Source organism: Sinocyclocheilus grahami, unplaced genomic scaffold (genome assembly GCF_001515645.1).
Source record: "Sinocyclocheilus grahami isolate Dianchi unplaced genomic scaffold, SAMN03320097.WGS_v1.1 scaffold306.1, whole genome shotgun sequence".
Classification (NCBI taxonomy): Eukaryota; Metazoa; Chordata; class Actinopteri; order Cypriniformes; family Cyprinidae; genus Sinocyclocheilus; species Sinocyclocheilus grahami.
In genome coordinates, this window is record NW_015505485.1 from 1,610,843 (window position 1) to 1,627,707 (window position 16,865).

A 16,865-nucleotide genomic window follows, 5' to 3' on the forward strand; every position below is an offset into this window, starting at 1 on the left:
AGTCTGTGTGCATTGAATTTATTTAATACACAAGTTTCACAATTTGAGTTGAATTACTGAAATAAATGAACTTTTCTACAACATTCTAATTTATTGAGATGCACCTGTATGTTGTTGAAGTGAACGTATCCGAAACTGTAGCGATCAGCAAAATCAGATCTTGTACAAAAACAATGGTCCTATTACATATGCATACTCTGACCTTCAATAATAAGATTTTACGTTTTTTTTTCTTTTTGTTATAATTGACAGCTGAATATCCGAACAGTCAGTTTCTATTTATCGTACATGATTCAAAGTTGGCATGTTTTATGGATGCTCTCAGACTGGACATTTTAATCTTATCAGCAGCCATGTTTTTATTAGTTGTTTTATTTCAGATATTAATGAATGTCTCAACTCATCGTTGGTGTGTGGGCCGAATGCTAACTGTTCCAATTACAACGGAAACTATTCATGCTCTTGTTTGAAAGGATATAACATTACAAACATGAATGAAACTATTAATAGCAGTAACCCATGCATAGGTGTGATTCATTTATTTGCATAATTAAGTTTTTCATTTCATTTTTTAAAAAGTGTCAACATCTTTTTGTCTAATTACATTTTTCTTCTAATTAGAAAATTATAAAAAATTTGAGGTATTGTTCTAAAATGTGTTATTTCCTTTCCAGATATAAATGAATGTCTGTTCAGTTCATCTGTATGTGGTCCAAATTCTAACTGCACAAATCAGTTGGGAAGTTACAGTTGCTCATGTTCAGATGGATTCACTGCAACAAACTCAAATCTCTCCATCAGCGTCAATAACACATGTACAGGTACATTCTATATTCAGATATTTGTAAAAACTTCAACGTTTTGCTCATGCCTGTTATAGATTTTTTAAATATATATAGTAAACATTTTTTAATCTCTTCCTGTAATTTCTCAACACATTCATCTACATCTTTATTAGCGTTCTGTGGTCCAAACTCTCTATGCACCAACTCAATTGGGTGTTACAGCTGTTCTTGCTTGATTGGATTGTTACATATGCATACTCTGACCTTCAATAATACGTTTTTTTTTTCTTTTTTGTTAAAATTGACAGTTAAATATCTGAACAGTCAGTTTCTATTTGCTGTACATGATTCAAAGCTGGTATATTTTATTGATGCTGTCAGACTGAACATTTTAATCTTTATCATCATTTGTTTTATTTCAGATATTAATGAATGTCTCAACTCATTGTTGGTGTGTGGGCCGAATGCTAACTGTTCCAATTACAATGGAAACTATTCGTGCTCTTGTTGGGAAGGATATAACGCTACAAAGATGAATGAGACTATTAATAACAGTAACCCATGCAAAGGTGTGATAATTTTTTTTTTTTACATAATTATGTTTTTCATTTCATTTTTTTTAAAGTGTCAACATCTTTTTGTATGTCATCTAATTTTTCTTCTAATTAGAAAATTATTTAAATGTTGAGGTATTGTTCTTAAATGTGTTATTTCCTTTCCAGATATAAATGAATGTCAATTCAGTCCATCTGTATGTGCTCCAAATGCCAAATGCACAAATGAAATGGGAAGTTTTAATTGCTCATGTCTGGATGGATTCACTGCAACAAACTCAAATCTCCCCATCAGCATCAATAACACATGTACAGGTACATTCTATATTCAGATATTTGTATAACTTGGAAGTTTTGCTCACATGCCTGTTATTGTATATTCAGACACACAAAGCATAAGGATAGATGAAATCGATATTACAAAGAGTAGCTTCAGAAAGAAATGTTTCCTTTTTTCTTTTTTTTTCTTTTTCTTTTAAATTTTTGGGGGAACTGTCCCTTTGATTAGTTTTTTATTAATATGGATATTTTATTTTTATATTCAGATTTTTAATTAATATGTTAATATACAATTATTTTAATGAAATTATACTCTAAATAAGAAACTAAAACTGCTGGTAGGTGGCAGTAAATGCCATTAATTCAATAATTAATTAATTCATTCATTCGATTTGTTCAAACTGCTGTTTTATTCAGGAATTAAGTAAATGTCTCTCTTTATGAATGGCCCATTAAATCATTGGTTCACCCCACTGTTCTATAATAGAGAACTGGATTGCTAATGACGTCATAAAAGTGAGGCCACTGCACCTCCATATTGGCATTACCAAGTATTCTCATACATGCTATTGAATTAATAGGAAATTGTACGATTTTAATGAGAAAACACCTAACGAGTCAGCGTTTTTATATCTGAAGTCTCACTGTACATTCTTACAACGCAAATGTCTTGAGCATGTAATTAGTAGCCTAAATTGTTTAATGTCGGGAATTTCCAAATGAGACCAGATCACTCACAGCCGCAGCCGCTGAGGAACACTGGTCTGGGAGGGAGAAGTGGACTGGAGAAACCTCTCTGAGCGGAGAGAGTGAGGCATGCGGGGGCTCAGCCGGCGTGGGCTCACTCGTCACAGAGCGCCGAGTTCCTCTGCACCGCTGCTTTTTCCTCACAGGCTCCTGGGAGGAAGAAAGCGGGAGGGCGCGAGGGGTGGAGTCATTCTCTGAAAAGAAAGCTTTCCGCAAGCGCAGAGAGGCAAGAATCATATCCTCGCAATGAGAACATTCCATCTCAGAGAGTGCTGCTTCAGAATGGGTGGTGCCCAAGCATGAAATACACTCGCTGTGACCGTCAGCGGTGTGCAGGGGGGCCCTGCACGAGCAACAGTAACGGCTCAGCATTTGAAACAATGCCGAAAATGTGCTTTTTTTGCTTTTTTGCTCTCGTAGAGCAAAGATCCAGTAGCCGTCGCTGAAGGAGAATAATCTAAAAAAAAAAACTAAAATCTAGTCTGATACACTTCAAATGGGGTGATTTTAGGTCAAGGTTTTGGCTGTCAGTCAATGATGCTCTCAGCAGGTAAGGAATAGTAAGATGGCCGCTCGAACACTTCCGGTGGCTTCACCGCCGAATGGCAGTTTAGAACCAATAGGAATTAATCAGTCAACACCGGTAACCCATGCAACAGTAAGGATATAGAAAATACATAACACATAACACCTGTTGAAGTGGTGTAATGCTGGGTTAGACAATGGCGATACAAAGTGGATCCAGGTGCAGACAAGGTTAAATAAAATAAAACAAACACAGGTACACAAGGAAACAGAGCTGGCACAAACTAGGGAACTAAGGCAAGAGCATCTACAGAGAGACAACAACTGACAAAGAACAAGACAAACACTGGGGTATATATACACAAGGTAACAAGGATAACAAGCAGGGGAGCTAATGATTTACTATGGCAACCAATAAGGGTAACTAGGACAGCAAACAAGGAACCAGTGGAACCAAAGGCAAACGGGAAGTAGGGCTGGGCGATTTTTCAGATTTGATCGATTAATTCGAATTTAATGACATTATAACAGTATGCCAGTGTTAACAGTAAAGAGAAAAGAATGATCCAAACGCATGTCGGTGCACGTGATTAACCGCTCATGTGTGACGCGCTCTGTGAAGGACCATAAGTAGAATATATCACTAGATGCCATTTACACTGGATGCACTTTTGTGTTGACAAAGATGCGACACGGGCATTGGAATAGGAAAAAATGCAGGAAGATGGGAGTTGAGTTGAACTTCTTTTAACTTGAGCGCCGTGTTTTTAGAATGTCGTTTCATGCATGCGCAACGGTCAAACGCGTACATGTTTACATATGAAAAACAATGGAAAAGCAGCGCAATTGAATAAAACCTGTAAAGAACTAATACTGTATGTCTGAAAGTTCATGTTTGCATCTTGTTGACAGCCTGAAAGCTGCTGTTCATTGTTTTTACAGAACATTTACAGTTAATGTCTACTGGTGTTTTACCTTCAGTCATTTTGAATTTGAATTACCTTGACTTTTGAGATTTTTTTTAAAGCATTTTGCTTGTATTATGTCTAAACATATAATATGTATAAGACAGAATCAAGATTTAATTTTTTTGCAATATCGCCCAGCCCTAACGGGAAGTAAGCACAGAAACAATAGCAATACAAAACACTTCAACTTAAAAGTCCTTAAACACAAGACAGGGGAAACACAAAACTGGGATCATGACAAGTGAGTTCTAGCTTCACATATGTTTATGCTGAACTCAATAATAATGTAATAAGATTTTTTTTTCTTTTTGTTAAAGGTGAATTTCTGAACAGTCATTTTTTTTGTTTGTCATGATTCAAAACTGACGTGCTTTATTGATGCTGTCAGATTGGACATTTTAATCTTATCAGCAGCCGTGTTTTTATCATTTGTTTTATTTCAGATATTCATGAATGTCTCAACTCATCGTTGGTGTGTGGGCCGAATGCTAACTGTTCCATCTACAATGGAAACTATTTATGCTCTTGTTGGGAAGGATATAATGCTACAAAGATGAATGAAAGTATTAATAGCAATAATCCATGCATAGGTGCGATTCATTTATTTGCATAATTATGTTTTTCTGATTTTTTTAAACACCCTTTTTCTAATTTTCAAAAGGATACAATCAGTTTTCATGTCAAATTTAAAGTTCTTTTCAAAGTCATGTCAGTTTTCTTCAGTTCCAACAGTACCACCACCAACAACACCACCAATAACAACACCATCAACACCTCCAACAAGAACAAACACAACAACAACAGGTATGCCCAGTAAAACAAAATCTGAGATACAGCACAACAACTGTATGTGAAGATGTTGAAGATTAGTATTAGTAATAAGAACTGTTCCTAAAACCCATTGATTCAATGCACACTTAAGTTAATGGTATTGACACAAAGAGACAATATAGAGACAACCCAAGCAAACCATGGGTCTGTTCTTTGTACATTGCTTAATCCATCTGAGATGATTTGACAGATGCTAGATCTTTTCATCCTGATAACTGATCTCTGGCTAATTTGGTTTTTCAAACAAGTTTGTGGATTTGATTAAAATATCTGGATTAAATTGTCTGAGATTACTGCGTGATGACATATTCATTGGAAAGGGCAGATATATCGGTACTCAAAACCATGATCAGCAATATAGCGATTGGCTGGCGGCAAGACAGCAACGTAATGACATCCTATAATTAAGATCAAGGACACAGCCTAGCGAGTAAAATGACATAAAATATCTAATAGATAAATAAAATGTGATTATTTTGACCATTTCTAGTGTTTGTAAAGGATTTGCATTTTTCAATGTCAAAAGTATTGTACTTTATTTCATTTTGAAGCGGATTTGTTATATGTGACAGCATTAATGAAAGTTTCTTAACCCATAAGATCCATCTTAAGACATAACTTTCTGTGTTTAAATTGATTGCAATTTGTGCTTCATGAAAGCATTTTGAGATTTGAGAAGTGGCCTGCATCTCCTGCAACACATCAAAACCCGCATAAAATAATTTTTCCTGGTTTAATAAGGTACACTTGTAAGAATGTCGCAGTGGCTGGGGCAGATTTTCAGTATCATCTTCACTTAAAATGATACCATCTAATCCTGTTGACATGAAATAATCCTGCTTCCGAGGAGGTTTGAGTTTAAGGACCTGTTGCTATGACAGCAATTCCGGGATGAGCTTCGATGAACAATCCTGTTCAACAACAGGATTGGAACAAACGATCATGTTAAATCACCAACAATAAATCCTGCTAACTGAGTAATCCACGTACAAAGAACAGACCCCATGACACCTATCCCCTCAATACACAAACAAACAAGCTAACTTAACAAGACACAGGTGAACTGAATGGGACATTGTAGAAACCGTAGCAACAAACACAAAACAGGAACTAAACCAGAAATGTGCACAAGGAAAGTGATGTGCAGTGTCAAAATAAGAGTCTGTGTGCAACTAAACCATAACTATTTTTTTGTCAGTGACAATGCATTCATATTTTGTCATGAGTCATCTCAGATGATTTTACATTTTTAAATTCTGGAAATTAATAGATTCAATACATAATCAAATGAATGAATTGTTTTGCGTGTTTGAAAAACAAATTTATAGATCTGTATTAACCCTTTGCTATTAACTGTTTGATTTCATGAAGGAAAAAATATTCATATTTTTGTTGTACTGATATTTTTTTATTCAACAGTGTCAAAAACAGCACTGACAGATACTGTGAATCTAAATCTAAATACTGCACAAAAATATATGACTGAATTAAGATATTTTGTGTTAGTAGGGGTACAAAAATTATGCAATGCATGTCGAAAAATTTAAACAGGAAATCTTTTTTGTTAATTTATTGTCTTATGATGAGTTAATTTCTTGGGGGGCACCAGTGTTCATCTAATGCATCCTCTCTAACTGGATATTATCCATATATTTGAATTTGCATTAGTATAGTTTTAAAGACTGATGATTGTTGCTTAAGCCTGTTGATACAATGTGCATAAATGTAAACTTGTTTTACAGTCATTGGAATGCTAATAAAAATAGCTCAGACTTTTGACTTAAGTCTTGCAGAGCCTAATAGCGACAGTTACAAAGATTTATCTGGACGAATTCAGTCAACAGTGAGTATTCTGTGTTTCATTTAATGAAAAAAAAGCAGATTTTTGTGAATACTATAAATACAACTTTGAATACAGCTTGAACATAACTTTGAAAAAGACAAAACATACATGTTTTTGTTTTTAATTATTTTTTTATATAAATATATTTATTTATTTTTCTGTAACATCCATTTAATGGTCAGAAGCAGTTCAGATATAGTATCCTTCAATATCAACCTCTTTGCAAAGCCTTGTAGAAGAGAGACTTGATCCATATACGCACATAACATAGTGATGTCATATCACAATAACTTCATTTCATTTTTATTATTGTAACATTTTCAAGCATACATTGGGTACTTTTGCTTTTTACAGATTAACGCAAGTTATTCTAATAAACTAACTGGCTACAATATTGGTTCTACAAAAGTCTCTGGCTTCAGGTATGATCTACCATTTAAATGTTCACTTTTTTCACACAAAGTTCCCATTATTTACTGCTTTTTTCAAATATAATGTAAATAATGTCTTTACATTGGTGTGGTTTGTGTTTTGCTCCATAGGCCTGGTAGTGTTATAGCAGACTACACAATAAATGCAACATCCAACAGCCTTGATTTTGGAGCAGCAAACACACAGGTTTCTGACTCTCTAAAGGCACAAGGAATAATTTTAACTGAAGATGCTTTTGCTCAAAGTGGTAAGAGTAGTCGGTGCCTATTCTAAAACCCTTCAGATTTCTTAGTTCCATCATATTTTATTGTTTAGGTTTTGTTTGTTGTTGGGTGATATGAGCTGTATGGTTTCTATTTACAGATCAAACCATTTTCACAACAGATCAGTTATATCCTCTGCAAAAGGTGGACCTGAACTGTATACAGCCAGACTTTGCAAAGGGACAAATAAAATGGACAGTGGATAACAAAGATCCTGCACTAGACAACACAAGATACTTACTTTCAAACAACAACAGAACTCTCACTGTGAAAAGTACTAGTGAAACCGACAGTGGTGAGTGACATGGATTTATTTTGTCTTTGCCTGTGGCAAAGTGCCTGATTGCTATTAGAGTCTGGTTTTAAATGGGACATTGGATGCAAAATTCACTTTTACATGGTATTTGCATGTAAATGTGTCTTAGCAGTATGTGGAAACAACCACCCTACAATGGTAAAAGTCCATTCACTCTTTTTTTTTTAATCCCCCAAAAAACTAAACAGTCTCAAATATCAAGCTGTTTTGATTTTCTGAGTAGTATGACGTCATCAGAGCCACTGAGGACGTAGTTTTGTTTTTGATGGTAATGCACCACCAAACATACACACAAAAACAAACAAAAAAAAACATTGGAAAAGAGGGGTGGACTGAGCAGTAGCTCATTATCATTTAAAGTGACATGCACCGAAACAGGTTGCTGTGAACAGAGAAGGTAAAAAGGGTGTTGTTTTATACGACCATTGAGGAATTTTAATGCAAAGTATGTTATAGACATTTCATTAAGACCCTAAAGAATCATACCAACTTGTGGAAAATGGGCATTCGATGTCCCCTTTAAAAGGTAGACTGCTATAAAACTGTGCCATAGTTTGATTTAAGTATATTAGCACTGCACTGATATACTAGGATATGATTATACTAAATATTGTATACTAGGATACAATTTGTGGCATAGATGTTGCTGCTGTATCAACATTAAGTTTAATTATGAAAACAATTAACCAATCAAAATCAAAGCATTAATGTCATGAACATCCACTCATTCACAAACTATTATATAAATAATTATATTAATAATACATTTGTTTATTGGTTTTGCCCTAACATGCAGGTCAATATTCGTGCATCACACAAAGGAATACAATACCATACATTCAGTGGCAAAACATTGTTATTAAACAACGCCCCAGTATTATCGTGGGTGATAAATACCGTGTTTTTCCATGTGATGGCAGCAGTTTTCAACTGAAATGTTCTGTTGATGTTGGCTACAATATTGAGTGGGTCCTGGGTGGAACAGTACAAATTTCAGGTTGTACATACAAATCACTGGTACAGTTTTATAAATTAATGAGTTGTTATTTAATCCTTCAATTAAATTATCCATGTTATTAATATGTTTTTGTGTAAATGCATTTCTCTTTTTACACAATCAGGATCTGACAGTATCACATTAAACTATGATACTCCGAGGGTGAATTGTTCAGATCAAACCTTTACCTTTGCATGTCGTCTCAAGGATCTGCCACAACTACAGAATTTCAGTTATAGCTATAGCACCGTCACAGTAAGGACAAGCACAGAAAGTGAGCCTTCAGTTTCTCATTCTTTGCAGCATCAAAGTGCTTTATACTGTTTACTTTTTTACTGTACAATTTCATGATTTTTACGGTCTAGCAGACTTCTCTTTGGATCGTATCACACCTGATTATCTGGTGTTGAATGTACTGGTCATATTGTTTAGTCATTTGACCCTAATTATTTCTGATGTTTCTGCATACTGTACAAGTAGCTTGCAGGGGTACTTTCAAGTCCCAACATTTATAAAGTGTAATGTGATGTTATATTCTGAGAGAAATTGTGGAGAAATTGATGATTTTCCCTTCTGACTTGCAATCAAATACTTCTCCAGATTATGACTGTCGAAATGAAGAACTTGGAGTTGGAAAAACAGATGAAGTGAAGACAGGAGTCTGTGGAAAAGGTTTGAAAGGCACCTTTACTTACAAATGTGAATCACGTGATTGGAAACCATTAGAGGACAACTGTGTACTTGAAGTTATCGACAACCTTAAAAACAAACTTCAGGTAATCATGTAATTATCTACAATGATCTGGCCATTTTAAAGGTTTCTATCATTTATATATTTGTACTTTGCAATTTAGTCCTTGCGTGTGGAGGAGATTCCAGGGTTTATGGCTGACCTCAGTTCTGCCACAGCAAAGCATGATATTAATATAACCCAGTCTGCTGCTACTGTCCAAGCAATTGTTGACATACTCTTTAAAATTGCCAACTTGTCACAAGCTACTTCCATCAATAATCCAGTTATGGGGGTATGTATTCACATTTAAGCTTTTATGTGATATTTAGACATTTTATGCTTGTTGTATTGAAGTGAATTTAGATAATGAAGATAATGTCTAATTAAGATAAGAACTTGTGTTGATTCAGTTACATAATTGTGTTGTGCAATAGCCATTCTCTTTATTATTATATTATATTATATTATATTATATATGTTACTATCAGGATTTTATTTTATTAAAATGTGGCAGATCATATTTTTTATATTAGGATATAATATATTATATATTTTGTTAGTGTCTTTGTGTCTTATTAGATTATACAAATATCTTACATATCAATTATTTCCACATTTTATGGGCTAAACTTCATAATATAAAACATAATTTTATATTACATTTCCAGAGTTTCCTAAACACAGTGGACATTATTGTATCAGGTAATGTCAGTGATACATGGAACAAACTGAACAAAGGCAAAAACACAGAAGACACCAGCATTAAACTTTTGAGCGCTATTGAGGATATAAGTGACCGTCTCACAGATGAGTTTGCGATTAATGAAACATCCATTCAACTGAATAGAACTACAATTAAAAACTCATTCAATATAACATCAGCACTGCCAAACTCGGCTACAGAGATTGTGGTACCACAGGTTCCTCAAGAGACTACCATAACCATCATAATCTTCACAACTCTTGACAAAGTACTACCTTCTCAAGGTACTAATGACAGCAGGAAATCAGATGTGCGCATCAATGGAGATGTGGTTGTTGTTAAGGTTAATGAAACTCTTAACAACATTTCTTTTACATTTGACATTACTAATCAGTCTTTGGGAAATCCTCAGTGTGTCTTTTGGAACTTCAATCTCAGCAATTGGGATTCCACTGGATGTGAAGTAAAGCCCTATATAAGTAAAGGGAATGAAACTGGCAAGATTACATGTGAATGCAACCACACAACTTCCTTTTCAATCTTAATGTCACCGTTTTCCATTGATCACAAAGCCTTAGCCTATATAACTTACATTGGCGTAGCTATTTCGATGGCCAGCTTGATTATATGCCTGATTATTGAGACTATCGTATGGAAATCAGTGACAAGAAATGACACATCCTACATACGACATGTCTCCATAGTCAACATTGCCGTGTCCCTGCTGATCGCAAACATCTGTTTTATCATTTGAGCTGCAATCGCTGAACAAGAACAGCCAACCTCAGTGGGTCGCTGCAGTCCAGTGGTTTTCTTCATGCACTTTTTTTACTTGGCTCTTTTCTTCTGGATGTTAATGTCGGCGCTGTTGCTCTTTTACCGTACAGTTATGGTCTTGTCTCAAATGTCAAGGGCCAAAATGATGGTCATCGCCTTCATAGTCAGTTATGGTGCACCTTTGCTCATAGCGGCCATCACTGTTGCCTCAACAGCTGGACCTCAAAATTATATTTCGAAAAGAAATGCATGCTGGCTGAATTGGTTAGAATCAAAGGCCCTGTTGGCATTTGTGATTCCAGCTCTCACTATTGTAGCCATAAACCTTGTAGTTTTGATTGTAGTTCTGTACAAGATGTTGAGGAGAGGAGTCGGTGCCACAACTCAACCAGATGAGAAACATGCCCTGGTGGTCATTGCCAGATGTGTGGCCATTTTAACTCCTATCTTTGGTCTAACATGGGGATTTGGCATTGGAACCATGGTGTCACAAGATTTAAGCATTCATGTGGTGTTTGCACTCCTCAATTCACTGCAGGTATCACTTTCTTTCTCATTAATATCAAATTTATAGTAAGATTAAATTTTGTGTATACCTATTTTTTGCATTTCTCTAATGCTGCACACTGATTTATTATAAATGTCCATGTTTCTAATTAAACTTGAATCACTTTGAATCATACCTTGTAACACTTCCTTTAATAGGGATTCTTTATCTTGGTGTTCGGAACGCTTTTAGACAGCAAGGTATGAGTTTCCTTCTGTTGATTTACAAAAAGCTTAAGCAAAGCCACTTAACGTTGACAACACCATATTAGCCTGGCAGGGTTTATTTGAACTGTCATGTGACTGTTATGTGAATGTACATTATCCTGCTTATTACACGGCTGCCCACCAAAAACATGAACAGGAAATATTGATTTGAATTGAAATTATTTTTAATTTGACCTGTATATTAGCTTAGCTTAAAACAGTATTCCACTACTGTGCAATTGACCTAGCAACAATATGGACACTGCAAAAACATTTCAGTAATATTAATAGGCAACTGAAGTTCTCTGAAGTCATTTTCATTACAGTCGATAACTGAGATAGTGCCAAGTGTGTTTTGTGTGCGTTTGTATGACGATAAACAGAGTTCTTGGATTGTTATGAGAGACATAAATCTAGCTCTGGTTTCCAGATAGGTGGTATGATATACAGAGTTGGCATGAACAACAGTGAATATTAGGAAATTTGTGATCGCTGTATGGCATGACTTACAAATCAGAATCAAGTATCTCATAGCCGTGCAATAAGCAGACATTTGAGAGATTTTCAAATTTGTTGATATTAAGTAGAGATCTTTGATTGCAGGTTCGTGAGTCACTACCAGGAAAACAGTTGCTACAGAAACTTACTTCCATCAATACCAATGTAAATGCCATTCTATAACAGCGCACACTTATATGAGCTCTTTAACTATTGTTCAGCTTCTAACCATTGCTATGTATTTTACATTGACTCTATGTGATTTATTTTGAATAAATATATCTCTATTCTCTCCTTACAGAGCACCAGTGCAGGAACATCATCCACATCTGGACTGACTGCCTTTCAAAGGATGCGACGGAGGAGTAAGTAGATGAAATAAAATATAAAATTAAGTATTTATTAACATGTTTTCAATAAGAAGAATTCCTAATATTGTTGTATTTCTCATTTGGATAAATTTGCTAAATGAATGAATGTAAAGACAATAAGTTACATGACTAAAATACACCTATAACTATTTGCAGATGTGTACAATGTGTCTGAAGCCAACAATACAGCAGTTACAGACAGCTCCAACGGCTCAAATACCGTTAATAACGCGTAAAAGACACTCCAAAGGCAGTAGTTTTCTTTTACTGTTTTAGGGGAGGAAATGTTTCTATGTTCTGAGGTGATTAGTCTAAAAATAAGGTATCTAAATGACTTTTTACATTATTATGTAATATACTGTTAATGCAGTATAAGGACTTTTATTTATACTTGAAAAATTGGGGTAATTTTCACAACTTAAGCATACTTTTCTTTGTTTGTTAAGTTGACTTGTTTTATATAAGATATTTTAAATGTGTAAGGCGTTGTTTTTCCAGTTGGTTTAATTACAACCTGTTTTTCTGCTCAGTTATGATAAATTCCAGTGTTTCGAACCAACCAATTACTAATCTTATAACCAATAATCACCAATTATTAAATGCTTCTTCATATTGTTTTTACTTAAGCAGACTTGAGCAACTAATTTTATAATAATAAATGCTAGTTCAAATGTTTCTCCTTGCCTTAATTAAACAGAACATTTTAAGTAAGGGTAGTAAGGGTAGACGTGTTATTCATATGGCTGAATAAAATTTGAATAACCTACCAGGGTTGCTAAAGCTGTATCTCAACCCAAGCACATATTGGTCGGTTGTAACATCAGCCTAACATAAACTTTCCCCATGAATTGACTAGCACTAGCCTTAGACCAGACCTAGTGTCCTGGTCCGAATCTTCCTGAGAATATGCTATGGACACGGCACATGAGCAGGAGTGCCCACGTTATGCTGCTCTTGAAGCAGCAGCAGAGATCTGAAGCTGGAACCTCAAGGTTTGTCCAGTTGAGGTGGGGTGCAGGAGATTCATGGCCAATGGTGCAGTCATCGGTTATGGATAAACGGTAAGATACACCAGTTGGACCAATAATAGTATACCATAACAAAGCTCCTGAGCACCCTAAGAGAGCAACAAGTGACAAGGGGAGTTAAATCATTGGGACACGTCAAGGGTGTATTCTGATTAAAAGGCCGGAACATCCCAGGTACACTGAGGTTCACAAAGGAAGATGTGTTCCAATAATATCTCTTTACTTATCAAAAATAGACACCAAACATAGACAGACTGGCACTCATAAAAACATATAGCATCATTTTTATGAAGTCATTTTAACTTCAGAGGGAAACTGCAAGTTACAAAATGCTGTAAAAACTTAAAGATGCTGCATGTAATATGTTGACTATAAATCATAAAAAAGCATAAAAATATTTGCAGATACTTAGGGAATATGTAAGCGAGCAAACGAACTGGGTCAGTGATTGCAGATTCAACCTGACCTAAATAGCCTCGGCCTCCATCTAAAAAGCTGTAAGATCAGAGGCGTATTAAAACACGGATAAATCAACTCATCCACTATTAGGCTCATCACCTTCCGTTGTCAATTGCGCTGCCTTCCATTGTCAATTGCGCTCATTGCGTGTCCTCAGTCTGACAACCCGTGTGAGCGACGAAACCAGGCTTGAGGAGAAGGGCACAGCCCATTTCATCTGCTAGCTGTCGATATAACATACTGCACCTTTAACATATTTGAGTTCAAAGTCATCTGTATGATATCCATTACAGCAACATAGACTGAAATCCAAAATAAAGGGTCTATTCTTTGGAGGGAGTTGAAAATCCGTGTTGCCCAGCGACATCCCCAAAACATTACTGCTCTATATGAGATCTGCATGGAGGAATGGGCCAAAATACCAGCAACAGTGTGTGACAACCTTGTGAAGACTTACAGAAAACGTTTGACCTCTGTCATTGCCACCAAAGGGTATATAACAAAGTATTGAGATTAAATTTTGTTATTGACCCAATACTTATTTTCCACCATAATTTGCAAATAAATTCTTTAAAAATCCTACAATGTGATTTTCTGGATTTTTTTTTCTCATTTTGTCTCTCATAGTTGAGGTATACCTATGATGAAAATTACAGGCCTCTCTCATCTTTTTAAGTGGGAGAACTTGCACAATTGGTGGCTGACTAAATACTTTTTTCCCCCACTGTACATACATGTAAATGTACTAAAATGGCAAAATGCCGCGTTTTCAAGCGGTGCGTGGCTGACTAAATACTTTTTTCCCCCACTGTACATACATGTAAATGTACTAAAACATTTATCATCTAGCATCTGTGTGTGGAGCACCCTTCCCTCCTTCCCTCCCTCTTTTTTACACATGCCTGATATCCTCAAGAACATCTTCAATCAACAAAGATCGTTGATCAACATTTACCTTGACATTTTTAATTTTAATTTTTAAATATTCTAAATCTGTATAGCACTTCTTCTGTATAGCACTTACAGTGAATTACAGTGAATGAGTGTCTTGTTTCTGGTCTGGGTGAGGGAGTAAAATATCTTCTAACAGTCACTGTTACTCTAGGCAGGTAGCCCTAGGCAGACAGCTGGGGCAGCTACATTTTCCTGGCATACCTTTTTGAAATGTTTTCCTTGTTGTTTTTAGTGTGTTACTATAGAAGGCTCAGCCAGAGGGTGTTCAGTCAGTGTGGAACCATGGCTGACGTGTTACATGGAAGAAGAAATTCAGATTCAGTTACAGAAGTGCAAGCCAAAAATACACAGAGACAGACAACAGTGTAAAACAAGGAAAACCTTTTTTTTTTCTCTGTATTCTGTTTTTTTTTATTTAATACAAATTTATCATAAAAAAGGTGTCTAATGAAATAAAATATTAAAAGCTTAGCAATTAAATAAATCTTTAAAATGTAGTCAAATGAAAATATAACATTTTACAACAAAACATTGCATTTTTATTTTATTTTGTTACGACCTCTAGGGGTTAGCCTTAACAGAAAGAGAGAACAAAGTCCCGTCACCAGAGAGATGCCGAATAAACAAAACTTTATTTTCTTTAAACGGGAATATTTTCAGAGGCAAACAAGGCCAAAACAATTAACAAAACAAACTTCTTTTAGCAGCTATACCTTACCTCAAATGAAAATAAAGAAAACAAAATACAACCAACCATTCCTCAACCATAAACAAAGTATGTGTATACAAAGATATACAAATAAATTGGCATCTAATCCCCTAAATCCCTTAATTTGGCAAAGTGTATTTACAAGATTATTTACAAAGGTGTTTACAAGTTCTCGTAGTGGAAGCAAATGAAAATCAGAATCCAAGTCGTAGTCAAACAGGCCATTGCCGTTAGATAAACAGAAGAATCAGAAGTTAAGCTTACAATAACAAACATTCACAGTTTCACTACACTCAATAGGCAGTCATGGCCTAATGGTTAGAGAGTCGGACTTGTAACCTAAAGGTCGTGGGTTCGAGTCACTGTACCGACAGGGATTGCAGGTGGGGGGAGTGAATGTCCAGCACTCTCTTCCACCCTCAATACCACAACTGAGGTGAGACCCTTGAGCAAGGCAACAAACCCCCAACTGCTCCCCGCAGCACATGACTTCCCACTGCTCCATGTGTGTGTTCACTACTCACTGCTGTATGTGTGCACTTAGATGGGTTGAATGCAGACGCACAAATTCCGGGAATGGCACACTATACTTGACTACATGTCACTCACTCATATATCTCTCTGGCTCAACACTCTTTCCACAATCAAACGACGATGCAACGAACAGTGGCAGAGAAAAACATGATCAATCAGAACAAGGGCAAAACACAATGGCACGAAGCCAGTGAGGCACGAAGGCTCTGAACGAGTGTTTGGGGAGGTTCTTTTATTGGGTTAGGTGCTTAGCAATCACCACCTCTGGCTGATTAATGGAGGACACACCAATCTGGAGCACAAACATGTTTATACACACAGACAGAGAGATCATATACACACAAGGATAGTTGAAATAAACATATCTCAGGGACATAACAATTTATTTATTTTGTGTCAAATAAGATGTTGCACAACAGAACTGTATAAATTAAAATATGTATGAAAATGTATCTTGGTTGTATGATATTCCTTAAAATAAAAGATTCTAGCCCAGTGTGGTTCACTTGTGGATTATTGTGATGTTTTTATCAGCTGTTTGGACTCTCATTTTGAAGGCACCCATTCACTGCCGAGGATCCATTCGTGAGCAAGTGATTTAATGCTAAATTTCTCCAAATGTGTTCTGATCAAGAAGCAAAGTTGAATGGCTTGAGGGTGAATACATTTTCATCAAATGTTTTTGGGTGAACTGTACCTTTAAGGTAGAGTTTGAGTGACTTTTTTTTAATGATCTTTAATGATTTTTTAATGATAAGGTTTTGTAGAGACGTGCCCATTTTAATGGAAATATTCACCCACAGAGT

The 16,865-nt window shown here is 35.6% G+C and overlaps 1 long non-coding RNA gene and 1 pseudogene across 1 annotated transcript; both read left to right on the forward strand.

Annotated features, from left to right (window-relative positions):
- The first annotated feature begins 6,926 nt into the window (after positions 1–6,926).
- LOC107601533 (uncharacterized) lies at positions 6,927–7,449 on the forward strand. Its single transcript, XR_001610943.1, has 3 exons — positions 6,927–6,954; positions 7,075–7,211; positions 7,328–7,449. It is a non-coding gene; the product is annotated as an uncharacterized lncRNA (long non-coding RNA).
- A 207-nt stretch (positions 7,450–7,656) lies between these two features.
- On the forward strand, positions 7,657–11,506 carry LOC107601461 (adhesion G-protein coupled receptor F1-like; annotated as a pseudogene).
- The last annotated feature ends 5,359 nt before the right edge of the window (positions 11,507–16,865 follow it).